General features: G+C 45.5%; 2 long non-coding RNA genes across 2 annotated transcripts; both read left to right on the top strand.

The window, feature by feature from the left end:
- The first annotated feature begins 2,246 nt into the window (after positions 1-2,246).
- Positions 2,247-6,729, top strand: LOC140659833 (uncharacterized). Its single transcript, XR_012045239.1, has 3 exons — positions 2,247-2,320; positions 5,897-6,082; positions 6,667-6,729. It is a non-coding gene; the product is annotated as an uncharacterized lncRNA (long non-coding RNA).
- A 2,166-nt stretch (positions 6,730-8,895) lies between these two features.
- Positions 8,896-25,800, top strand: LOC140659957 (uncharacterized). Its single transcript, XR_012045276.1, has 6 exons — positions 8,896-8,916; positions 9,019-9,163; positions 10,511-10,619; positions 11,704-11,796; positions 23,790-23,919; positions 24,120-25,800. It is a non-coding gene; the product is annotated as an uncharacterized lncRNA (long non-coding RNA).
- The last annotated feature ends 815 nt before the right edge of the window (positions 25,801-26,615 follow it).

Genomic DNA, 26,615 nt, shown 5'->3' with positions numbered 1-26,615 from the left:
AGCATGGAGAAGAGACAGCAGGGTGCGGTGGTCAGGGCAGTGTTTGGAAAGCAGGGGCCACAGCTGGGTAAGGTCTTCAGGTGCATAAGGAGGAGGCAGAAGTCAGAACTTCCACTGAAAGCACATTACCTTGTTCTGAGCTGCTGCGTGCCGTGGGGCTACTCGCTGCTTGCAGTGCTGTGCTGGGTGGCGAAGCTGCTGGGACAGGGACGTCCTCCTGCCTGCACCACGCAGCACCCAGGGCTCCTCACCTCTTCCTCCCCTGCACATGTGGAATAAAAGGAGGCAGCAGGAGAAAGGTATTTCTTCATATCTGAGAAGCAATGAATGGTATCGCAGACAAGGCAAACAGGCAGTTAAGAGTGGGTGGGAACAAAGCCCCTACATTTTTCTTTGTTTGTCTTTTAACAATTGATACTTACAATGAAGTCCAACCCCTCCCTCCAAACAAATGTTTCTACATGATATGGCTTTACCAAGAAAGGATAGTAAAACATCAGCAGTAAAATAATATTTATAGAGCTATGCATTTGTGAAAGTGACTGTGGTTTTCTAGGTAAATAGTTGCTGGATTATTCAAAATACTCTGTATGTCTGTCAAAATCCTTGTGTCATGCGGAATATTACCCACACAGTTTCGTAGAGAGCCTCTTTTTAACTGCTGGTGGTAAACCTGTAATGCTATGTTAGATTTTTAATAGCTTGCAAAGGTCCCTGATTGATTTTTCACACATTTATTTCCACAGCAATAAGGTTTTACATACTGAGATGTGGGAAGGAAAGGAAAAAAAAAAATAATCACAGATGTTGAACGTGTTTCAAAACCTGTGCCTAAATGTCTGTCCTTAAAAGGCTCTCAGCCTGGGGGTGGTTAAACTAATTGCATTAGCAGTACTTGAGGAGAGCTGGAAAGTTTGCCCTTTCTCAAGTAGGGGATCACTTCTTTTCCTCAAAGATGAAGTAATTTGCACAAAAACCCTGAAAATCCCCTGCTAAGCTGCATGCCGACTCCTGCAACGTGGATGTTTCTCCTGGTGCTGTTTAGCTGCACATCCCGGTGTCCGTGGTGGGGCCGCGGTGGCCAGGACGGGGCTCAGCGCGGTGCCTGTGTCACGCAAGGCAGCGCTGCGTGGTTGCGGAGTTTGGCTGTGCCTTGCTTTCTCCGACACCGTTTGCCGTGGCACTCCCTCTCTTGTCATCTCAGGTGATTTCTGTGCACTAGAAGAGCGGTGCAGAGATACTGGGATAATTGGAGGTGGGATCTGGAAACGTGGGTTTCGGTCCTACTGCTCCTGCTGTGCAACCTCGGCCGACTCCAGAGGTGCTGTTCTTCACTGTCCACTCAGGCTGGAAACCCTCCCGGCTGCCTTTGTGTCCCCTGCGTGGCTGCTGCATCATACGACGGCACAGAAAGGACACCTGATGGGACACGAGTGACAATTATGACCCAGAACCCGCCCTGGGAATTGTCCTTACAAGTTAAACTTCAAATGTCTGCAAAGCCGTGATGAAGTTTAATGGGCTGTAGGCAGTTTTGTCATTTACATAGCAAACATCATTATTGGGGATATTTCCTTCCATATCTCATAGTAGCTTGTCTAAAGACCGGAGTCCAGCCTAGCTCTTTCAGAGCTTCTGAGTAAACAAACAAGCATGCATCCTACTTAAAAAAAAAGACTGGCAATTAAAAAAGACATCTTGCGTTGTACAAACAGGAAGGATTGTAAAACACACTTTGCAGGGAGTCAGTGGAAATGCATTCAGTCTGGTTTATAATCACAGCACAATGAAATACCCTGAACATAAATAGCAAGAAATCAATTTTCTTTAGAAAAAGTAAAATAAAGAACATTAAATGATCATTTGACTAGATAACTGCAGTTTACTGGGTGGTATAACTGTCAGCTTGCCTGTGCACAATAATGGAATTAATGCAGAGGGGGTATGGTTTAGATGTCTCCTTCTTTACAGTGACAATAACTCCCTTGTTTTCTCTAGTGAGTAGATGTTTATATTCTAATTTTGTCTCTGCAGGCTACACAGAGCCTTAAACTTGCAAAAGGGATTTGTGAGCAGCTTGCTTGTCAAGAACAAATACTAGTCAAAAGAAATGCATGACTTACTGACCTTGGGTTCACTGAACCTTCATCTTGATGCTTCCGCACCACTAAGGAATCAGCTTCTCCAAAAATTAAAGTTCCCAGATTAGACTAGAAGCTTCGACAAGGGACCTGTATGGCTTTACAAATACACGTCGATTAGAGGACTTTAAAAGAGCTTTGTTAGAACAATGGGATTATGAAAAGCAAATGTTTGAGAGGTAAGAAACCAATTGAGGTCAAAGTTCATGAAAACCAGACTTCTGAAAATATGGAATTTCTTATTTGCATTTTGGCTAAAAAGCTTAACTCTTTGTCCTCACCTGTAACGTCATTCATTTGGAGATCGTGACAGTACCTGGCTGCCCTAGTCCCGTTGTCCAGATGATCTTGTGCTGTGGAAAGAGAGGATGAGTTTCACAAAGACCTCGGTTTCGCTGTGTGTGCCCAGTACTTATTTTGTGGTATCTGATTCAGATTGGTTTGTTGCATCTTCCAAGTTTTTGTAAGTTTTTAAGGAAGCTTACAGGAATATTTCAAATCGATATTCTTTTAATATCTGTGTTTAATAACTACATAGCCACGACAGCTTTTTTCCCCTGCAGAAACATCTCTCCAAAAGCCAGCTCAAAGGTTTCCATGCAATGTTAGGGCTAAGTGAACCTGTACTAGTTTTAACTTGGTTCTCAAACTTTTTGAAGCTTCAGACCTGCATCTCCTTCCAAAGCACAAATATGAGAGTTAATGCTGAAATGAGACTTAGGAGAGATTAATATTTCCTATACAGACATGTGCAAAGGAAATGCATTCTTCCACTACAGAACAGTGCATTTGTGCACATATGTGGCCGTGACGTGAATGTGTTAAGTACTTCTATTATGTGTGTACATGTCCACAAAATGAGACAGAATTTTATTTAAAAGTATATACATAATAAAATTGCATATGCTTTTCATATGCTCAGGAAACATCTTCTGTGTGGATGGTAGTTACTTTTTTTTTTTAACCAATTTACTACCTTGGTTCCAAGGTTATAACTCCTATATATTTTACCTGTTTAATTACAAAGATATTTGTGAGATGAGAAAACTTGGAAAACCAAGAAAACTTGTTTTGCTTACCCCATAATCTGCAGAGTTTGCTTTGATGATAGTATGTCATAATTCCTCCTGGGTGCCAGTCAAAACAAAGACTTTGCCCTGTACACAAGCAGTTCTTGTTTGGATGGTTTTGGTATTTTGAAATGTGGAGTAAAATCCGAGACAGATAACTTCCCTTCCTGTAGCTGAATAAGGGTAAGGCTGAAAGTGTGAAGAATCTTTAAGCGTGAAGTAACGGAGTATTCGATCCCCTTAACACAGTGCCACTGTGACGCTGTGCTGTATCACGGACAGCGTAAAAGCAAAAGTAGGGGGAAAAAAAACCATTTCGAAACCTTTCAAACTGTCAACTTTTGCTGAAAGAGATGATGTCAGCAATAAAACTTGATGGAAAATATATTTTTAGTGTTTTGAAGCCTCCAGAGTTAGAGTACATTTTAGGTGCATATTTATTTTCATATTTGTCTTTTTACTTCCTTATGCCATTTACCTGAATTAATAGGGTATTTTTTTTTTGCCAGCTACCAGGTGTTTGTTTTAATGGTACTGTTGAATTATGTCACTTCAGCTGCGGTCGTTGCACTTATGTGCACATGATATTTTTCTGGCTGGAAGAAAGCTTAAATTTGTCTTTTGAAGCTTAGATGGATGGACAAAACAAAGTATTCTGTGAAATTAGATATCGCCAAAAAATGACAGTCAATATTGTGAAATATTGTACCATTTACCCAACTTGTTCGTGGCTCAGGTTCACTGAAGTAGCTGACTCGTCTGTCTTTATATTCCTGCTTGGAGAATCAGTTGGTTGAGCCTGAGTTTATGCTTGTGTTTAAAGACAAGCTCAAGGCTTCTGATTTGGGATATCAATTAAAGGAGGGGAGGAAATGTGCGGAGCTGCAAACTTGGAGACCGGCCATTTGCTGCTTATCTGCGTAACCAAACTACTGCAGTCCTGGGTCCGTACGCTGGCTCCGGCGGAGACAGCAGTGGGTTATAGAATGGGAAGCAGATCAGGGCCTTTACACAACAGGCCTTCTCTGTTGCCTTATTGCAGCTCTCCTCAGCCAGAAGTTGAAGGTTATATATCATACCTTGGAAGCCAGATATTTCATTTGTCCTTTCTTGTCTGTAAAATGGGAACAACTTTTCATTTTCTCAATTGGTTTGAGATCTGTGGATGAAAAGGCAGCATAGTTGTCGTGATTAGCTATCCTTTTAGTGAGTCTATTTTAGACAGTACTGAATCAAAACCACGCAATCTCTTGCTTGCTCTTGAGTTCAGAAATTGCTGAGAATTTAATTTTTAGGCCGAGATGCAGAGTTTTACAGCTATCTAGCAATCTGAACCAAGATTATCTACTGTCTCAAGTAGAAGACAAGAAGAAGAATAGTGAATAGCCTCAGACAAGACACACAATGAAGCTTCCAGCAACGTTCCTGAAGTGCCTTGGGAGAGTTAATCATATCCCTGCAGCACCGCTTGCTATCAACCCACTATTTGTCATGCATTAACGAAGGGACTACACCCACCATAGAAGTGGTAACAGGGGAGAGCATCAGCCTGCGCGGTGCTTTCCTGGTGGCCATCCAAGCACTGGTGCACCCAGAGCTGTGCAGGTTGCTTTGTAATGCAGATTACTCCAGCTGGAGGTTGAAAGTATATCCAAAACAATGCGAGTGCAAGCTTATTTAATAACGCAAGTGGAGGGCAAATCCCAGGGGCTGTTAAAAAGGCCAGCACAGAAGCAGCTTTTCTGTTCACCATTTTCCTTTGGGACCATTGTCAGTCCCAGCTTTTTTTTTTTCCCTAGAGCTGTAGATTGGATTTCCAGTGGACAACAGCTCTATTTTGAAGATGGCACAGCGTCCAGCTGAGTGACGGTGGGCACGCAGAGAAAGCAGCTGCAGCTCGGGCTGCCCGTGGTACCCGGGTGCTGCAAAGGCAGGCTGGCTGTTAAGTTTGCAACCAGGCAGGGGTGAAAAAAGGTCAGGAAGAATCTCGCTGTTCCCAGTGTCTGTCAGTAAGTAATCATGCAGATAAAAATCACACCACTCCCTCAGCTCAACAAAAAATTTCTTTATCTATATATCCGTATAACATTACAATACAAGCCTCAGGGCATCTCTTGTCCTTATCTAAACAAAAGTCTTCTCTGAAAACCTTAGTCATGCAAGTTATGGCATGAAATCACCCTTTCAGCAGAAAAATAGTAATTTTGCATCTGGAGTCAAAGGAGGACTGGCTTGGTGTACAAAGCTATTATGTTTCTCAGATCCAATCACCCTTAGTAATTTGGGAGCAGCTCACAGATCAGTCTATAAGGGGTTTTTTTCAGTGCAGGGATAAATCCCGCTGAAGCTGTACCTGGATTTTTCTTTGGGTCCTGCTGGCATAATAAGTTCTGTGTAGTGTTATCTGCCTTCTCTGTGGAAGGCATAAGAAAAGTGACAGGCAAAAGAAATTAAATGGGAATGACCTGTAAATAAATATAAATCTGCAACACCGGATCATTTTATGGTGGTTAAAGTGAGGAGGAGGAAAGGGGTATTTTGGAGAAAAGCAGGGTGTTTGCATAGGGCAACATGCTGTTGGTGCGGTTTTTGTGAAAGCACTTCCAGTTGTCATGGTAGGTAATTTAAAAATGAAAAAACTGTGTTGCATGTGATTATCAGTTGCCACCTTTTTTTTTTCCCCAGATTTGGTGCAGAGGAACAGATGTATGTTCCCTCTGCGTCGTGTTCGGTGATTCTTCTGCTCCTTGATCCCAGTTGTCTGTGGGCCAACACACAGAATATTTTTGCAAACCAAGAAGAGGCGGAGGGAGCTGCGTGCCCGATATGGGCCGTGTCTGCACGGTTCTCGGTGGGCTGTGGAGGATGCAGGTAGGTAAGCAGATACAGCTATCTCCTGGGAAACAAATCTCTGTGCGAGAATCCTTTTCCAGAAAGAGAAACCTCTGTGGTTCCTCAGTTTGTGTAGCATTAACTTGCACAGTTCATGTTGAAAAGGATGTTAAAACAGTCCTTAAAAATAATTACATATAATGATCCTTTTCTCTGTCTTCATGCTTTAAAAATAATTTATTTGTCCTTATTAGTTCAGGCACAATGCAGAACTGAGCTGAGTCGTCTTTTAAATCATCCTGCTCTCAGCTGGTTGCATTGTTCACCCCAGTCTGGGTGAGCAGCAGTTTCTAACTTAAATACGAAGCCTCTTCTGTGCCTCGTCTCGAGCAGCCCTCTCCCCAAGCAGGGCGGTGGGATGCCGGCAGTGGCCGGGCTCCGTCCCGGGGGTGGCCTGCTGTGGGAAGGGGGCTGTGCCCCGGGGCTCGCTTCTGGGAGAAGGAGACGAAGGCAACCCTTCTGGCTGGCTGGAAAAGAGAAGGAAAACAGTGTGTGACCTGAGGGGTGGCTGTTGTGGTCTGTAATGGCTTTTTTACTTTTTTCTTTTCCTGATACTTCTGCAGCGTGCATTACTCCATGGAAGAGATCCTATAGTATCGGCTCCCTCCCTGCTCCAGACAGACGGTAACTGGTAAGCCTTGATTTCTTTCCTTAATTATAGTGTCTCAGTGCAAAACTTCAAGAAGATCTTTAAAATACTGCTGATTATTAAGAACTGCACTCTCTGCCTGCACTGTTATTTCTTGACATTCCTTCTGCCTTGCCTTTTTTCCCTCTTGGAGAGGTGAAAAGCAAGCTTTTATAGTTTTCCTCTTCTTCAGATTTTAAACAATATTATGTTGTTTCTGCTTTAAATGTTTGCTCTCACTGGAGACCTGGTCCCCCGCCCCCTCCTACCATCCCCAAATGCATGGGGGTTTTGAAAGTGCTGTTCATACTTCTCACTTCGCTGTTTATAATGCTGGGCAGTGATGCATTCAGATTATCACAGCACGGGTAAAATAATACCCACTTCTTCACTTACATCCTATTACTGCACCTCAGAGAGCCCTGTCACTTAGATTACTCAGGGGAAAGTCAATGACATACCGTCTCTTGATTTAAAATACAAACTGTTGTGTAGAGATTTAAAAGATACCGTAATTTATTTTGAAATGGCCCGTAATGTGCTGGTACTTTTTTGATTGTTTTATTAGACTGTGATTTTTTCCATCTAGCTTCTATTCCCCAAACCTACCAAATGATCGCGATTTACTTTGGACATCTGTTAAACGCTGGACTGTCTGGGGAACAAAGCAAGGGAGCTGCAGTCCTGATGGGAACATTGAAGGAGAGCAGCGATACCGACTGTGGTCTCCCAACAAGAGGGAGATTTGAGCCACACAGCCCTACTGCAATTCCTCGAGCTGGCGTGGTTTTTGCACATAAATGTGGGCATCTCTGAACGTGTTATGATTAACTGCTGTTATTAAATATATGTTTCTTGTTTAAGACCACCTCAAGCCTTTCCCTGAAGAGCGAAGACTATCAGATGTATTGCTTTGCTTTTTTTCGACAAGAACGAAGCTGGAGCATGAGCAGGAGTATTGACAGGATGCTGGGGCCTGTCTGATTCCCCCACCCACAAATGCTGAGATATTTCTGTTTTCAGCTGTCACTATTAGTGTATTCTCAGTTCTCCTCCCCTCCACCCCAGTACGAAAAAGGTTTTTTGATTGTTTCCAAGCAGCTGAAGCAAACCCTGCTGCATTTTAGCTTCCTCCTGCAGGACAGATTTACTCACTGTGGTTACCCTGTGGTTGCCACATGTTAGTTACATTAAAGGCACTGCTCCCTAATCTAATGAAACAGAAATCCATGAGGTGTATAAAAACATTCTATTATTCTCCTACTTTCAAGAACATTTCCTGTTCTCCTCTCTCCCTCCTCAGTAATTTCATGAGTATGGGTTCAGTCTGTTGGAAGGGAGCTTTCAAACGGTGTGTGTCAGGCTAGGTTGTTAAAATACATCCACCCTGTTTGGGTTTCGGCCGTTGTGATAACCAGGAGCACGGAGGTGATGTGCCTGTTTGAAGAAGAATGATAGGTATTTATCTATGAAGTACGAGTCAGTATCTAGGGTTCTTAATTGTTTGCTGGCATTGCAAAAAGCACACTGTGAGTCAATAAAAGTTTTACCTGAGTAAAGAAGATTGAAGTCCTTACAAAAAGGTGCTCTAAGGGTGATGGTATTTCATACTATTAAATACACAGCAGAGATACTGAGGTCTCTGTATGTCTATTTGTATCCAAAGAACAAGCTATAACCTGAATAGGGGTTTAGAAAAAAAGTATTCAAGACAATTTCTAAGGGCATTAAAACATCGGTCCCCACGAAGTGTCTAAGAAGTAGCAGGTGTTTAGACCCTTACTTCAGCCACAAAACAAGCAGCGCTGTGTCTCAGGCTTGAAACGGTCTATGTTCTGCTTTTGCATATACAAGTTTTGTTATTGTCGTAGTAGGAAGTTTAAGAGCACACAAGGCAGGAAAGAATTTTGGGTTTTGCTTGTAATTTTATAGTGGATGGATCACTTGTGTAGGAGCGCTCAAATGACTGCGAGAGCTGGGAACGGGAGCTGGGAGTGCTGACTCCCCGACTGCTCTAACTCCCATCGAGTCAGATCATTTGGTGTCTGGACTTCAGTAGAAGGTTTAGTCAGAGATGACAGCAACAGAACTCCTTTGTGAGTCATCTCCTTAGTCCTGCTCCAGACAGAGGGCTCTTCCTTTTGCTTTAGTAGTCTGTTAGCCCCACTGTCTTGCTGTTAGATGTGTTGGTTGTTGGTTTGTTTTCTGTTTTTTTGGTTTGGGTTTGTTTTTTTTTTTCCCAATCTAAATTAGGTTCTCTTTTCTGTGCTTTCAATTCTTTTGGCAGGGGCATTTTCAGCCATTGGAAGGATTTTCTACCTCTGCAGGTTAGCCCTGGCTTGTGCTGTACTCAAGCAGATTACTTCCAGTCCTAGAGGGAAAACCGTCCAGGAGGTTTCCCATGAAGAAGCTGATCTAATCCATTTGAGCTGGTAACAGACTTCTGTGAGCTTTGAAATGTGCTGGACTGTGCCTTACAAGTAATACATGTTACTTTTACAGCAAGGCAACGATAATTTCAAGTGAGGACAGTATCTAAAGGCCTGTAGGTCTGTCACCCAAGAGGAGCTCTCCTAGTAGCTGCTAGAAATTTCTATAATGAAATCCCAAACCCTGTGAGATATTCCAGGCTTTGCTGCCAACCTGAAACCTGAGTTAGGGTTATGGAGGTCTATGAAACTTTAAAGAGAACTATGGCCAGTTTTTGGTTTCAGCTGAGTTTTGCAGTGGTGCCATAGGTTCATTTAAATGCTGAATATATGGAAATGAGCTCCTCTCCTTCCATGTGGATGTTAATTTAGTACACTTTGTTTAGCTGCGATGGCAACACAGTTTTTTGGAAGCATTCTGTGTGCATTAGTCATCAATATCTGAGCGATGTTTCTATTGTGCTCATCTGCCAATGGTCCTAAAAAGCATCAGCAATTCATCTATTCCAGCTGGGACAAGAAAAACTGACAAACTGCAGTGCTGCATTGAAAAGCGACTAAAAATGGAATCATAGGGCATGTTTATTGTATTTTCATGACTGCAGCAGTTAGGGGCTGATTTTCTAGCATACTGCAGCATTTGGGATTACCACTGTGGGCTGTCCTGTTTCATCCCACGGGATGACTCAGTCGGAAGTCTGCTCTTCTGAAGCCCGTGGGGAGGATCAGCCTCTGATAGTCGTGCTGATGGGGGGGAGGGAGCTGTATTCGCATCCAGCTACCTGGCGTGGTGCTAGTTTTACTCTGACAGCCTTCTGCTAGGGTGACAATCCTCAGTAAAGTTGAGGAGTTAGCGTGTGCAGCACTGAATACTTACAGGTTCAGACTAAGAGGATCACGTCAGGAAGAAGGATGAACTCACAATTAAGGTCCTGAGGTAGAACCTCATGAATCTGGGTTTGACTTCTGCTATGAGGTCCTTCCCTGACCTTGTGCTCAAGGGAATACCGGAGGTTTAGTTTCCATCTGCAGGGTGGAAATATTATTTTTCCATCTGCCTGCCCTTTGTTTCTCTACATAAATGATGAGTGAGGAGGGGTCTTCAATCAGTGAAACAAGAGAGGGGTCTCCCCAAGCTAACTTCAGCTGAATAAGACCAGTTTTTGTAGTGTCTGTATCTAATGGGCTCTTCCAGAGGCTGAATCAGAGCTGCTAAATGGCAATTCCCGCTCTGAATTGCCTTGGTTAAAGCTAGTCTTTGTGACTCCCCCTTTTGCTATCACACTTACGCAGAATGCCCTGTCCACCCGGGTTTTGAATGCTATTGCATTTTTGCCATCTGTTTTCAAGACAGTCACCTTGGAGAGAGGCAACTCTCTTCCCCGCTGCGGCCCGTGCCCTGCCTGGGGCTCCTGCGCTGGTGCCTGTGCTGCTGGTTCTCCTGAGCACCTGCTCGCAGGTGAGTTGATTTATCTGTAATTTGTCAAGAGGAAAACAAGGAATAAGAAAATTCTGCAGAGCAATGATGCCCTGCATCTCCTCCTGGGTAGAATTGCCCTAGCTGACTGCTCCATCATATGCTTTTGAGGAGGGGGACTGAGACTGGGAGGTTTTTAAGGTCAGCACCATCTATTCAGAGCAGGAATAGAAGGTCTGACCTTTTTCAAATGGTAAGCTTTGTCAGTGCTCCCATTGGGATTTTTCCCCAGGTGACTGCTTAAATGTCACTTGTGGTAAACCAGGGCATTGGAAGCACTACGAACTTCCCTTTCTCCTTCATGAAGCAGCACTGAGAGCTTCTAATGAGGTTATATGTTTTCCTGAAGTCGAAAACATCAGAGGAGTGAATAGAAATGTATTTTTCATACCGTGTCTGTTTTGTAAAAGCCATAGTTCTTGAAGATGTCTGTTTCTTTAGCAATGCAAAAAAAAAAAAAAAAAAAAATCCTGTATAGCTACAATTAACACTGCAGCAATAACTCAGTGGCATACATTCCTTGTGTTTATTGATTAGTGAACAAGCCCCCTGGGGTTTACATTGCTTCCAACACATTTGGTTCCAGCTGAATACCTGCAGTGTGCATTGATCTAAGCCTGTGATTTCTCCTAAATATCAGCCATCCTGTCCTATTGCATCACAGCTGTATATGTGCTATTGTAGCTGTGCAAAACCAAGTGGCTGAAAATGAAAAATCACCATGTGAAAAATGAAAGGGCACCTGTTCCAGTCTCTGTTGACATCCATGAGCCCTCTCTGTCACATTGAGGTTACACCTGCATAATTCACTTGCCTTCAGTAGAGCGGCTTCTGATTTATATTTGCATGTGTGAGAAGATACTCAAGTCCCTCAGGGGCTAAGGCAGCTCAGTGCTTCAAAGAATCAGGTCCCTGCTGCAGAAAAGGACCAGATACCAAAGTTCAGAGTGAATGGATGCTTAGTTCTTTACAGCTTTTGTTTTCTTGTGGGCATGAACTACGGATCATTGCACAGGCATTTCCAGTATAGGTGTGGCTGCAGTAATTACTGCTTATTCTTTTGAAGGAACCTGCACTTACAAAACGGAGCAGGATATGAAAGCAGATGAACGTGCTGTCTAAAAGGACCCGACCCGATGTGACCAGCTGAAGTTCAAAGGTTAGGAACAGCGGGATGCATTGCTTGGCAAGACAAGGGCTTCAGCTGTGCTTGGTGGGTTACTGGAAGGTGTAGGTGCCTGCTCGAAGCACCCTGCCGTGGCTTAGCGCGCTGCCTGAGCAAGTGCTTTACGCTGATGCTGAAGGGACAGCGCGGGTGGTGAGGACAAGAGGCAAAGGGAGGGTGGATATGAAGGAGAAGGAAGGCTACGGGGAGAGCGGTGCTGGTGCTGTAGGAGTAATGAGCTGGATTGGTTTCAGCTCATCAGCCTCTAATCTATTTTAAAGTTGATATTGTATGAAAGTATTGATATTGTATGCATAAGTATGAAATAGCATGTGGCAAGGAGGATGGAGACATCCTTTCAAACAAGCTTTGAAACAAGCTTTCAAAGACAAGCTTTCAAACCGGCGTTGAGCTGCTGGCTAATTCTGCCTTTCTATTCATAGTTGTATAGCAGAAAAAGCACAGGCTGCATGTGGAAGAGTGAGAAAAGGCTGATAAGCAAACCAGGGAGCATTAATACATCAGTAATGGGGAATTTCTTCTTTCAGCTGCATGGTGTGTTTGTCCTAACCAAGCATAAAGATTCCCTACAAACAGTGCTGCCTTTGCTTTCATCTGCCACGGCCTCACCCAAAACTTGCTAGGAAGGGTCACGTTGTGAGGACTCCGGCTGTGCTGCTCCGGACACGAAGTGGACCGGTCCTACTAATGGCAGAGCTGCTCCCTCAGGGCTCTGGTGCCTGAGCTCCCCTTGCTGGAGCCCACCAGGGATGAGCTATCGACCTCTCAAGTTCTCTCCTGACTCTGCTTTTCTATAACTTAAGAAAAAGTGTCCTTCTCCCTTTGCTCTCGGGGACATGGTCTCACCATGGCTGTTTTCTGCAAAGACCTGAAGAAATGTCTTATTTTTTCTAAAATGCAGCTTTTCTTTATCTTGTGCTAATTTCTAATGAATACCGCAGCAGCAATAGTGAAGAAGGCTGCAGCAGGACTGCGGACGAGGGTCTGAGCACGTTGCTCTTGTTAAAAGACAGGGCTGAGACTTTGGTGGCAGGAGGCTTGGATGCGGAAAGCCAGGAGGGTTTCACCCTGAGCTCGCTCAGCCCTGCTCACCCAGAGCAATCACAGCTGTTGCTTTGGATTGTGGAATAAGCAGCAGTCTCCAGGGTTCATTAGGCCCTCGCCTATTAAGGGCTTTAAAAACTAGGGTCAGGACCTTGAAACAGATCTGCAGGCTGGAAGTGAGCAGAGTATGTGCGCTATCTGTGCAGCGAGGGGAGTGGTTTTGGTTCAGCTCCAAGTGGATCAGTGCCTGTGGTACAAAACCACCTGGAATTAATTGAAGACGCTGGTGGCCACTTTCAGCAGAGAGGCAGAAGCAGGCCGGGAGACTGGGAACAGGCTGCCCTCGTCCCCCGGCTACGCTGGTGGAGGCATCCGTGGGAGGTTTATGCTGACACTTCCCACATTATATGTGCTTTGTGAACTTTCATTTCCAGGGCTGTCAAGACACAGTCTTTCGTTGCAATTACAGACGTGTTTTATCTTCTTGTAATAGTTGCATGCATTTATTTTCACTCTAACCATACTGTCCCAACGAGAAGGCACTGCTTAGAACGGCGACAGCTTCTTACCTTCAAATGCTGCTTTTCTGCTCTTGCGTCTCTCTCTCTTTCCGTAGGCCATGTGCGTGGCAGAGTGATTGTGTGGGACACAGGACTCTACTCTCCAAACCCACGGAGATGAAGCCCACCAGAAAACTGTCTCAGGTTTGGCCAGGGTTTCAAGGTGAATTCCAGATGTCCTTAGGAAGATTTATTGGTTTGTATGCGATGAACAGTGTCCTTTGTTTCCTTTCTATTCTTTGGCTTATGAATATGAAAGAATATCTAGTGGAAAGAATACTTGTTCACAGCTGATGACTTAAGGACCCTTAAGGTGTTCGCCTAAGGAAGGCTCCATGCTCTTTGCTGATGAGGCCATCGATATTTTAGCATATGGAACAAAGTTAGGACGCTCTGGGTATTTATAAATGTAATCAAGGAGAATTATCCGGATGTCCTGTACTGCATTTGAGAAGTACAACTAAGTACAAATAATAAAATTAATACATTCCAGCATTGATTTTTGATGGCCTCAGACTCTTGGAGGAGATGAGGGACTTCCTGCTCCAGGAGAGAGTCACGACTGGAAACCAGGTGGGACTATAGCTGCAAGTCTGAGGAGTGCAAGGTGGAGAAAGGACACTTCAGTCAATGTGCAAGAGGAATTGACTGCAACTGGCCTTAGAAAAGTAAATTTAAGAATGAAGACTAACCTGTGCTGAGATGCAACTCCTGTTGCATTGTGTGCCTCGGTGAGAGGGAGTGATGTGGCAAAACAGGGTTTATCATGCCGGTGGCAGAAGAAGGAAGCCTCTTGGTTCCAGCTCTGTCAATGGACTGTTGATGGGCATGGGCAGTCTGTTCTACCCCAGATTTTTAGTTCTTTGGCCTACTCTGTCCTCCCAGCATCTCCTCTGGCTTTTTGTCAGGCCACGTTGTTCCTGCAGGAGAACTTTGATTCCCCTTTTCTCTGTGGAGCTGGGCCTTTCCTCTCTGCGCTCCACCTTCGGCAGTTCTTGCGGAACACCCCTGGTATCACTGAACTTTCTGACCAGGACAGAGATCTCTGGCCCCCAGGGCAGTCAGTCTTCCCGGTGCTGATGCTCCTGTTTCAATTAGTGAAGGTTTTTCCATGTGCAGTGTGACGATGTCTGGATGAAATCTGGGACTGCAGCTCATACATATACAGATAGAGCTGCTGGACCAGTAATTCTTCTGTCTCCTTTTCAGCTTATAAGACATAGCTCTAAATTGAATCTCAGAAAATCTCTTGGTTCCAGGTCCAAGAAGTGGGGTAATGATTTGGAATTGGTTTTTCTCCTGTTCTGTGTTGTTCCACCCAGATGTGGTGGTTTTCTCCTCACTGCAGAGGAGGTAGGGGCTATGTTCTTCAAGGGGAAATTCCAGTTTGGGGTAACGCAAATGAAAACACCATGTGTGTCCTTTTTCATTCAAATTAAATACAAAAAATTGGTGATACGAGACATGAGCAAAGGCAGAACAGAGCCTAGAGTCTTTAATCTTTAAAATCTATTTTACATGATTAAAAGGATCCTGCCTGGAGAAAAGCAAGACTGGCTATTTATATCTCCATTCTTCTCCCCCTTGCCCCCCCTTTTTTTCCCAGAAAATACTGCACAGTCTTTCACATCTGAAAGACCACGGCTGGCTGCCATTAATTTTAATGCTAAATCCTCATCAGCATTTCAAAACATTATGAAAATGTCTAAGAAACTGTCTTCTAGTAGCTTGAAAATATCGCAGGCAGCAACCTAAATAATACTGTAAGTGCCCTGGTAAGTACAAGAGCACATGCTGGAAAGGAAAAGAGAAAAATAAAAGGCTTTAGACCACCAAGCAAACGTCAGTTCTACAAAGCAGGCATAAATGGATTGCAGGATTTCATGGATGCTGAGAGTTTGAATTACTGACTGAGATACACCTCACTTACAGAAAATGCGGTTTTCTTTTTTAGAGAACACATCAAATATTGAATGCTACTGTTTGCTGTGCAGTCTGCTCTGTGGACAAGTACATAAATAACCTTACATGTAGGGTTCTGTTTAGGCCGACAAATGCAATTACATGAATGGAACATGGCCAGGACCCCGATATTAGTGCTCTATTACACTGCATCGGCGAAGATGATGGATGCCAATTAAATTGAAATCAATGGTCACAGGTTAAACAAATGATGTTTCTGATCAAAGCGCTCCTCCTTCAGCAAAACATGAAACCTGTCCTAAACTTAAACACATGTTTTTAAGTCCTGCTTAAAATTGAGCATGTGCTTAAGTAATTTCCTGCTTAGGGAAGCGCTGGACGATGCATTTTGGGGTTTATTTTTTTAATTGGAATATCCACGCTTAACTAGTTCTCTGTGGTTAGGTTTCATCGAGACAGTTATGCCTATGCCAAATTTCACTGGGGTTTCAGGACATGCTATTGCTGTCTCACGCTCGTTTGTATTTCTAGTGCTCCAGCAGGCTTGGGAATCTATAGAAGGATTTCAAAAGCTCATGCTATTTCTGCTTTCATTGATGATGCTTTCACTGAAGCTCTGCCCTGCAATGGGTTGGCAGCAGAGGGCTGACGAGTGGTCCTTCTCCCGTGGTAGTAAGTGGGATGGTGCCAGTTGAGGATGATTATCCATCCGTAGTTTTGCAATAGTGTGGGTTTTTTTGTTGTTGGTTTTTTGGTTTTTTTGCTTTGGGGAATATTTTTAAATATTGCCAAGTCTTTCTGCTTCTGTAAGAATTAAAGTGAACTTTTTACCCTTCTCTTTTTGAGACCTGCAAACCTATAGCCCCATTTTAATAATAATTAAAAAGAAAAAAAAGACATGGAATTTTTCGAGGGGGAAAATAAACCTTATGGTTTTTCCCAGTTCACTTAGAAACTGTGGCAAGACCTCTCTCCAAGCAAATAGAGCCAAAATCTCAGCTTCGCTGGGAAATCCTAGGGTTTGGGGGAAAATGTAGAGTCAAAAACGAAGGCAGAAATGGGAAGCTTTCATCAGCCCCTGTGCTGCTTTTTCTCTCTTTGATTAAACATCAGGTTTAAGTATCATCAACAATGTGAATTCTGAAGAATACAAGAGAATGCACTTCAGGTTAGAAAGCTTGTCTTTTATTCAGGTATTTTTTTTAAAAAAAGAAGCCACTAGACTATTCTTGAAATAAATCACTGAGAGGGTTAGACGGAGGCTGCATGTGCACACTACATTTTTCATTGCCGGCTCCTTGTAGCCAAGGTACGTTGTCAAGACTAACCTTGGAAAAGCACTTCTCTTCTCCCTGCATAGCTCTCCGTGGTGGCATCATTAATGTTGATGGCTATAATTGACCACAAAGAGCAGACCTTTAGTCCCTACCTGATCTTTCAGAATGTTTATACACTGCTAGCCTGACCACGCAGCAGACTAATGAGCATTACACTTGACAAATATTGTCATGCCTAAACAGGAGATAGTGCTTCTGCTAAGACAAGCAGAAAGCCTGGGGGCACGTCATGCTCAAATAGGAAAGTTAAGAATTAATATTAATTCTCTTCCACTCACTAGGGGCCTGATCCAGATCCCTAATGTCGGTTAAGTCTTTCCATTGTGAGCTTTGCATCTCTCCTATGAAGCAGCCCTTTAAAATACAATACAATCAGATAGCATAATAATTAATTTGGCAGTAATAACAGATGGTACAAACTTCTTTTTAACTAGGATCAGGACTGTTCCAGTAGCTGGACAAGGTACTGATTTGAGATGAAAAAGCCTAGGTCCTAATTCCTTCTAGACTTAAATATCTGGAGTCTTGACACGTGTTGGATAGCACTCTGAATTTTATGTGCTAGAGCAAAACACGGTGAGCAGTTTAGAAGAAATGAGGACCTGTGACTTTATTTGCAATGAGCCTGTCGTGTAAAGCTCTGCATGGCCGCTGTGTACAGTCTGCACGCAGAGCTTTGGGGGAACCCCCCCTCTGCCCCACACCAAGCCTGCTCATAAATCCTAGGTAATTCTAGCACCCCGTGTGGCTGAGCTGCCTTCTCCCTGCTACGGATGTGCGTTTTTGTTGATTATAAACAGCATCAGAAGTTATAATGACTTTTTGAGGTTCTCTTTCTAGATGCTATAATTTATTTTTGTTTTATATAATTTAAAATAGAGAGCAATTCTTGTGGAACGAATGGGATTACAAATTATGCTTGTGTCTAAATATCTCTTTGGTCTGTTTATCTGGTGTCTAGGCCTCACTGTGGATTTATTTTTGTCATAACTTGCCATGATTTACTCAACTGCTGTCTCCTTTTTATTTTTTTCTGACAGAATCCTTGCTACCAGGTAGAGTCAGATATTCCTGAAGTTTTGGGCTAAGTTAAATAACTTTGCAACACAGCACAAGCACGTGATGCTAAATAGAGGGGGCAGCCAGGTTTCCAGCCTGCTGCTGAGAGCCGGATCTGCCATGCTGGTGCTTGCTCTTTGCTTTGCAAACTTGCTTGTGCTCAGAAAGCTTCTGACTAACTTTGCTGAACAGCTGAGTCAGCTGGACTTTCCAGGGTGCTCTCCTGGTCCGCTCTCCTCTCCCTGGCCCCGGGGCTGGCGTGTGCGCATCTGAGACCAGCGTTGCCTGAGCGTGGTATTTTAAGTATCTGGGTCTGTGCGCTGTACAGATCTCGATTCTGTTTTTTATCATCTCTCCTGCGGGTCTGAAGCGCACCACTGCAACCTCATGCTCTCGACTAGCTCACTCCTGCAGGCGTGCTGGCTGCAGGCAGAGCCCAGACGCTCGCTCGGGACTTTCGGCACTTGCTGCCTGGAAGCGCTGCCTTTGCGGGCTGCCTTCGGGCAAGGCCCGGAGCCGCGTTTCCAGCTGGGGAGGGCAGCTCTGTGCTGACTTGCTGTTTGTTGGAGACTTGCGCTTCAGCAACGCGATCTTGCAAGACAAAGCATTGCTGATCGTTCCTGTCACCAGATATTCATCTAAGTCAGCAGAACGCAGCCAGCCCCACTGAAATGGGAGGGAGCGTGCCACCAGACTGCCACTAAGTCCTTTGGAAGATTGTCCCGTTGACAGGAGATGATTTACTGGAATACATATCCAGGGCCAAGTCAAAGTGAGCCAACTGATGCAAGTGGATCTCAGTTTAGGTCAGGCCTAAATGCAGCCCAGAGTATTTGCCTGCCTTGACTGCAAGCAGCGCTTCAGCTGCTGGTGCAGAATTGCTTGGCAGCAGCGTGTGAAGGCACAGTCCTGCGCCGCAGCGAGCTCGCAGGCTCGCCGGTGCTGCGTTGGGCGTGCAGGGCTTCTGCAGCATCCCGGTCTCCAGCGTACCCCACAGGCTCAGTAAACCCCCCTGGGACAGAGGTGATCCTTTGCATCAGGATCTGCTAACTTTGTGTTCAGAATCTTTTGGGCTAAATGGGGGGTGGGAAGGTAGTTTATCACCTCAAAGAGCGAGGGCTCTTTCTGTGCGGTGCTGGAAAGCAGGCGCAGGGAACGCTTTCCACCAGCCTTGCGTATTTCCCCATGGGAAGGAGGTGCTCAGTGCACCCATCACAGCCCCCAGGTCCTCGGGAGGTGTGGCCAGGCCCCCAAACCAGGCTCAGAGGTGCACAGTGTGCAGTAATTGAGCTGTGCATCCTCTTAGGACTGTCTCGATCCGTGATGTTTGCTGTCAGCAAGATCCCAGTGGGAACCGCTGCAGACATGTCAATGCTCTGCTTCCTCTGCAGAGAGGCTCTGAGCTGCCAGGGCCGTTTTTTATCTCAATATCACCTTTGCTTTCACCTGTGTACTATTAAACTGTTAATAATCAGGGGGAAAAACTCATCCAGGAGGGTGTATTAGGAATAGCTAAATGAGGTAGCTGTGTTATCCCCAGCAAAATATTATTGTTATTAAATGTTCCCACCAGATACTTGGACAGCTTGCATTACAACTGCAAAGCTAACATTTCATTATAGGAAGATATATATTCATAATGGATTGCAATTTACCAAAATACACAGAGGGCCCCAGATTTGTCAGTGTGCATTTGCTCTGCAAGAAATACATCTCACTAAAAACCAGATGTCAAAATTAACAGTAAAGCTTTCGCAAAGGAGGGAAGAAAGCTGACATTTCAGAGCTGGCAGTCCAGCTGTGTTAATGGCGTCAGGGAGCCTTTGTGTTATTAAGTACCATGTTTAGCAGTAGAACTGCATTAGGAGTTTATTTAAATTATAAGTGGTGGGAGATCACCGTACTGTGGTGGTGGCAACAGTCGCAATCAGGTGAGAGCCTGGATCCTCTCCTCCCCCCAGTATTTTCTCTCGTTCCATTCACTTGCCATGTTCCTGTGTAGCAAAATTTCAAGCGGTTGTAAGAGTTACTTCGGTTCTGAGGAAATTGCTGGGGATCATTGGCAGGGTCACGTTTTGGGGAGGGATGAGGGAGACAGGCGTTTAAAAGCTCTTGTAAATGTCTGAGTAACTGTTCTGAAATGTAAATTATTGATTCATACCTTCCTGTTTTCTAATGTGCTTTATCTTCCTGGTAATTTAACCTAGTTTTCAGGGTATTTTTATCTGTAGCTTTCTAGAAGCTGTATTACCCATGTATTTTATCTCATCTCTTTCTCTTGTTCTTAGATGTTAGCTAGTGAGTCAGGGCACTGATTAGCTTGACTAATTTGTTGGCATAGCTTTCTGTCAGGGGAAAAAGCGTGCACATTTTTAAGAGTGAAGATAATTAACCACTGGAACAACACAAGCACCGGTGGGTTCTCCAGTACTAGCAATAGTGATGTCCGGAGGTGTGTTTTCCTAAGAGATGTCTCTGCTTTTCCACCGGCATTAATTTTTGGAAGCCCTATGACCTGTACTTCATGGAAGATGGATGATCTTGATGGTCCATCGTGTCTTAGGAGTTCCCAGACCTGGTGCTTGGGCACTGTGGCGCACAGCTCTGTTCCTGCTTGTGGGAAAGAATGGGAGGAAGTGTTTGGCCACACAGGCAAGGTCCGTGCCTTGAGGAGCGCGTACTATGGAGCTGGACATCTGTATCTCGGGTCACATCAGACTAAGGGCAGTAAATTACTTGCGAAGTGGTGGGTAATCTCGGCTCCTGGAAGGCTCCTGGGGTCTCTAATCACTGATTGAAATGTGAATTACTATCTCATGGAGCCTCCAAACGTACTCGCTAGCGCAGACGGTGCATCAAAGGGCGCTGGTATGGAGTTAGCCTGCTCCCCGGGAGACGGGAGATGCTCTGGGGACCCTCTCGGGGGATGCTGCTGCGTGCAGGGGTGCAGCCGCCCGGGAGAGCATCCCCTCCCTGCTGGGCTGAGAGCCAGGACGGGGCCAGACACTCAGGGGAAAACAGGATGCCAGTATGGGAGAGACGCTCTCAGGGGACGCTGTGGGGGTCAATATCCCACTGATAACAAGACTGAGTGTATTGATCCGTGGATGCTGTCCTGGTCCTGGCCACTGGTATTGGAGCACTCGCAGAGAAGTAGCCTTGCTTCGCCAGGTGGGGAAGCAACATCCCCTTTTATAGACAGAAGGAAGCACTGGCTGACCTGCGGACAAGGGAGATATTAAATTTCAAGGCAAGGTCATATTTCCTCTTTAAGATCCAGATAGATAGAGATTGCTGTTGACCCCAGCAGCATTATGTGACCTTATCTGCCACACAGATATTTTCCTGAGGTTTTCCATTAAAGAGGCGGGCCTGTGGCTCGAAGGGCGAGCGCGGGGGCGATGCCGAGGTTTGAACCCACCCGTGCCGAGCGGAGGTGGCTGGTGGGGCAGGTACGAGGTGCTCTGCGTGGCTGGCTGGGAGGAACATCTAGAGGAAAGCAGCTCCCCAAAGCCAGTAGAGAGGTGCTCAGCCGTCTTCAGTAAATCCCTTGAGCGAGCGTGGTCTCAAGCACTACTGCAATGTTTTGCTGAACTGGGGCCCAGCAGAGGAAGAAGTCCTTAGGCAAATCCCAGTGTACAAATACCTCTGCTGTGAGTGTAACTAAGGCTGCAGCGCTGTCACACGATGCAGTCAGCAATAAATACGTTCCTGAATTAGAGAGAATCTCTGCCGTATTTCAGATGTGACTGAGCTACATGTACGAAATGTCCTTTGAAATAGCAGCTGTGTCTGCGTTATCTTTCTCCGAGAGATAAGCAATTATGAGAATGTTGTAATGATTTCATTAAAAAAAAAAATTGGGTCTAAACAGCAATAGCTTTTTAGTGCAGGAGATATTTAAACATCAGTACCTTGAATTGATTAAAAAGAGCTGTACCGATAATGCAATTTTGTAGCTTGTGACTTGCACTGAACGGCACAATGAATCATGATGAAAGGCTGGAGAGGAGATTTCTGACGGGACCTTCCGCTGCGTTGGCGGCTCTGAGACGGTGTGTTCATTTCGCAAAGACGTCTGCACTCGTATAAAACTTCTCGTTGCTGGGGCCAGCCGGAATTAATGCTAGAGTGGTTTTAGGAGCACGTTTTTGTTTGTTAATGGTGAAGACGGGAATACCTTGCTGCTCTGAAGGGCCTCTTAGAAAAGTCGTGTTTCTAAGGGATACTCTGCATTCCTCTGCACACTGATGTCTTCTGTACTTCTACTTTGAAGGATTTTGAATATCAAACTCATCAAATTTGCATTTTTCCTGACAGGTTATTAGTCATAGCAATTAAATATATTTTTCAGACTTTCACAAATGCAAAATAGATTCCTTCCACTTCGATAGCTAACCGCTAGAAAACAAAATCTCCCAACTAACAGGTAATATCAGTGAATTCTGGGATCATAGAAGAATTTGTATCTCCTCCTTGAATCACCAGGCAATTTATTTATTCAAGCCCTCTTGGAATCTGTTCCCTTGCAACACATAACTCTAGTGCCATTGTATGACTAAGGTTAGCTGAGAGACGCTTACGGTTTAAGTGCGTTCGTGTATGTAACGGGCAGTGTCAGGATGGACGTTGCTGTAAGCAGATGGAGCGGCTCCCACGCTGAGCTGGACTCTTTCACTCCGTTCTTTTAATTCCGTTTTGCACTATGTGTAAAAAAAACAACGGAAAAAAACCCAAAAGAGGGGGTTCAGTCCCGTGTGCCTCTGACCTGCACTCTGAGCATCTTTAATTTCACTTCTGCTTGAGGTGGCACTTAGGCCTGGAATCCTTCTGTACCCCGGCTCCTGTAATTAGTCTGCTACCTCCGCAATGGGGTCTCAACTGTCTAAATCCTTGTCTTCAAGCAAGTACTGACAGCCCCCTCGTGTTAAGTTTTGTAAACACTAATTTGTGACATCTCCTGTGGCTTAAATCAAAGCACTCAAGTAAAAGTAATAATACCACTGTTAAAGTGAATGTTACAGCAGAAAATGCCTGTCACCTGACACTAAATGGATATGACACCGAGCGTGTTTCAGGAGACGTTTCTAATGAGGAGGCGCTGGGGGAAGTCACGCTGCTTTCGCAGCCCTGAAGCTATCATCGGCTCCGTGGCCCGCTCGACAGAAAACAAAAGGGAAGAATATTGCTTATTTCAAGTCTGGTTCGCATTTTGCTCAGGTGCACATAAAAGGAGGAGAATGACCTGGCTCCTGCAAGGCTCCGTTTGAATCGCAGCTACGCGAGCCGCTGCTGCATCTGACCAAGACCACAGCCCTGTTTGTGCTGGGTGCTCTACAATCAGGGGGACACAGCTTTCTCCCTGGCCCATAAAACTTGCAGGTTAGCAACCAGGGCAGGCTATTACCTGAAATTATGCCTACGATATACAGCACTCTCCTATATGTCTCTCTCTCTTTTTTTTTTTTTTTTTTTTAACAAGCCTTTTTGTCATCTTTTCATATTCACACTGGTTGAATTGAATTGAATGTGTCATTCCTCCTTTTCCTTTGTAATGCCCTAAACTTTGTTGTCGTATTATATGAACTTTTCGTGTCTGGCAATACTGGAAACAATAGAAAGCCTTGAAACCAAAACTGCAGTGTCACGCTGATGTTAATTTTCAAAGAAATTTCTGTAAGCATTCTTAATATAACCATAACACAGACTTTCAAGCAGGTAGCCGAGCTGGTTGTACCCATCTGTTTAAGCACGTTGAAGGATAAAGCAAACCTCTGTCAATATATAAGAAACCCAAGCAAGCTGGGAGAGCAGACAGGATTATCAGTAAGAAAGAGAAGTGCCGTGTTGTGTAAATTCCCAGCCCATGGGAGGAGCGGGGAGCAGGCGAAATGCCTGAAGGCGGTGCCCACGCGTGAACTCTCGGCTGGGAGCGGGTGGGTATCGGCGCCGGGTTCTGGGTGGCCACTGGCTATCACCAGCATGGAAACTTGCCGGGTGGGCAGTGGTCTCACGTGCTGAGGTTTTCTGTCTTTTTCCACAGGCGTTTGCCTGAATCTGCGTGATCTAACGGTGTGGAGCACAGGATGGGAGTGGGAAGGAGAGAATGGGGAACAGTTGGGAGAAGAGGTGATGCCCAGGGAGCGGTCTGGGCAACTCCGCTGGAGCTGAAGGTAAGAAGTGAAGGCAGGAATACAAGAAACGCCTCTGCATCCGCAGTGCGGGAGGAGGAGGTGGTTTTGCTTCGTGTGAACCATGAGTGTGCTTGGGCCTCCTGGAGACATGGATGGGCAGTAAATGACTGCCCAGAGGTACGTGGCAAGCGAACATAGCTGCGCCCTGAGGAGGCCATTTCTTCTTTTACTTCCCCCAGGCTGCCCAACCTGTGCTATAAGGACCCGGCTGCCCCGCTCGCCGTGACGCCCTGCGCTGAAGGAAGCGGCTGCTTTGTGGAGCTGGTGGAAAGGCGCCAGCGTCGGCAGCTGCGGCCCTGGCCCACGCTCCGCTTCAGCTGAGCGGACGTCAAGGCGAGCTGCTGCGCGGACGGGCACGGCTGGCCCCGGTGGCATGCTGGCAGCTCCGCCGACGGGAATCACGGCCGCTCCCTTGGGTCAGCATGACTGCACTAATTCCCGTTAGCGAGAGGGTTTGACCTCGCAGAGCTGCTCACGAGTCCAGGGGCTGAGGTCCGGTTTGGGGCTGGGGTGCAGAAGAGAGCAGTGCCGCACGCTGGCCGGCTCTTCCTACCTCTAGTGTACAGTAATCCCTTATTAAAAGGTTATAAACCTGGGCAGGTGCTGTAGCGTCAAGAATGTTTCTAACGTTTTCCTTTTATTGCAAGTTTTTTTTAACACTTTGTTTTTATTTCTCTATTCCCTGTATGATTAGGGGAAACCCAATCTAGTAAGTCTGAATGCTTCTACCATGGAAATATTTAGTACTAGCTCTGGCATATTTGTGTTGGCTCCCTGATTAGACAATGTGCCAAGCTGTCCTTCGTGGCCTTAATTATCGCAACTTCAGGCCAGCGTTGCCTGCTTACAGCATAATCCCACGGCCTGGAGTGAACCCTGAAAATGCTTAATTAAATGACATTCCACAGCAGATTAAGGAGTCAGAAGCCCAATATAAAGAAAAAGGGAGACTGTGACCACAGGAGTAGCAGGTGGTCTTCCCTTTCAGGATAACGCTCCTGACATGAACTGTTTCATTTTGAGCATATTAAAAAAACCAACATTAGTTGGTAACAGTTTAGGGTCTGCACTTGGCTTCGTGCATTTTCGGTGCAGTGATTCAGAGACGTCTCATCTTGGGCTGGGGTATGAATGAGCCTGTGGACTCTCACTGATTCACATCAGCTGGGGATCTGCTCTGTGCTCAGCATAATTCGACTGTCTCCGTAATCGTGTGTGAATTATGGCCTGATCATGAAGTCTGCTCATGTGAGCAGCCGCTGCCTGCCAGGTCGCAGAGCGTGGCTTGCAGCTCACGTGGTGCCGTGCCAGCTTCCCCCCGCCCGCAGCCTGGCCGCGCCGGGGACGGGCACCCTCGAGCAGCTTTCACAGCAGTGACCAGAGACTTTGTGCGCTTTGTTTTGGGCACCTGGATGAGGCCCTTTGGCAAAGCCGGTGGATGGCTTTGCTGCTTTGCAGTGCTGAAATCCAGGGGGAGCATCACGGTCAGGCACTAAAAATCAGTTGGTTTCTTACTATTTTTAAAAAGAAAAACAAAACCTTCTCTCTGTGTAAAAACTAGCGTGCAGTTATTTGGAACAGACACGATCAAATTGTGTTAGGGAGTCCCCCTGGGAGCCACAGCCTACGTCTAACTACAGAGGATCAGCATACAAATACAAACGCTGTAGATAATGTTACATTGCACAGATTAGGGCTCAAATCTTCAGCAGATCTGTTCAGAGCAAGAAAACGACAGTAAGTGGGGCACATGCAGCACGCCGAGCACATCTCATTCAAAGGCCCATCTGTAAAAGCAGTTATTGCTAATATTGTGTTTTATCGTATTATTCCTCCATTATTTGCTCCAACAACTCTCTTGTCTTGGCTGAATAAACTGGCTGTGCAGAAGCTGACCTGGAGTGATTTCTTCTTTACAAAGAGAAGTGGATCACGGGTGCGTGTTGTGACGTTTCCAGAGGTTTTATGTCCTTCTCCAGTCCTGTAACGTAATTTCAGCAATTAAACTACAGGAAGGGGAATGACTTAAATGTCTGTGCTAACACAGGGACAGTCATCGGGGGAAAGAAAGTGTCGAGGGCCCGGGTGAGGGTGGTGCCGGCGGTGGGTGGGAGGCGATGTGCCCGGCCAGGGGTCTGCCTGCCTTTCGCCGCGCAGGGGGCTGGGGGTGGCTGTAGCTGGGCAGCGCAGGGGAGAATGCATCTGCCTCGTACCTCTGGAGACCTGAGCTTTACCTATCTCCTCTTACAAGTGAAAGGAGCTGAGTGGTCCCAGCACAAGCCCCAGTGCATAGTTTGTCCACGTTACAAAATGTACCCCATGCTTTGACGTAACTGGAAGCTTCGGGTGCATAGGGGCAAGGATTTTTTATCCTTGCTAGAAGCAGCGAGGTGGATTATTGCTAAACTGCACCAGCTAAGCTGCGCGAGGAAGTGTAGCGCATCATTTCCCTATCTCTGAAATGGAGAAGATTTTTTTGCTGCGCAGGGCTCTTCAGGTGGTGAGTTCTCAGCACGAGGACTGTCTCTCACTACAGCTCAGAGGCTGTACTCGCTTGCTGCGTGTGCTTGATCCCTTGCCCCGATGGGGTGCAGAGCAGCAACCTGGAGCATGTACCAGCATCGAACCTGCCCTACGCCTGATCTCCACTGGGTTTATCTGCACCGCTGAAACGC

This window comes from Ciconia boyciana, chromosome 15 (assembly GCF_034638445.1).
Source record: "Ciconia boyciana chromosome 15, ASM3463844v1, whole genome shotgun sequence".
NCBI lineage: Eukaryota > Metazoa > Chordata > Aves > Ciconiiformes > Ciconiidae > Ciconia > Ciconia boyciana.
The sequence above is the reverse complement of the archived record's forward strand: the minus strand, read 5'-3'. Positions and strand labels throughout refer to the sequence as shown.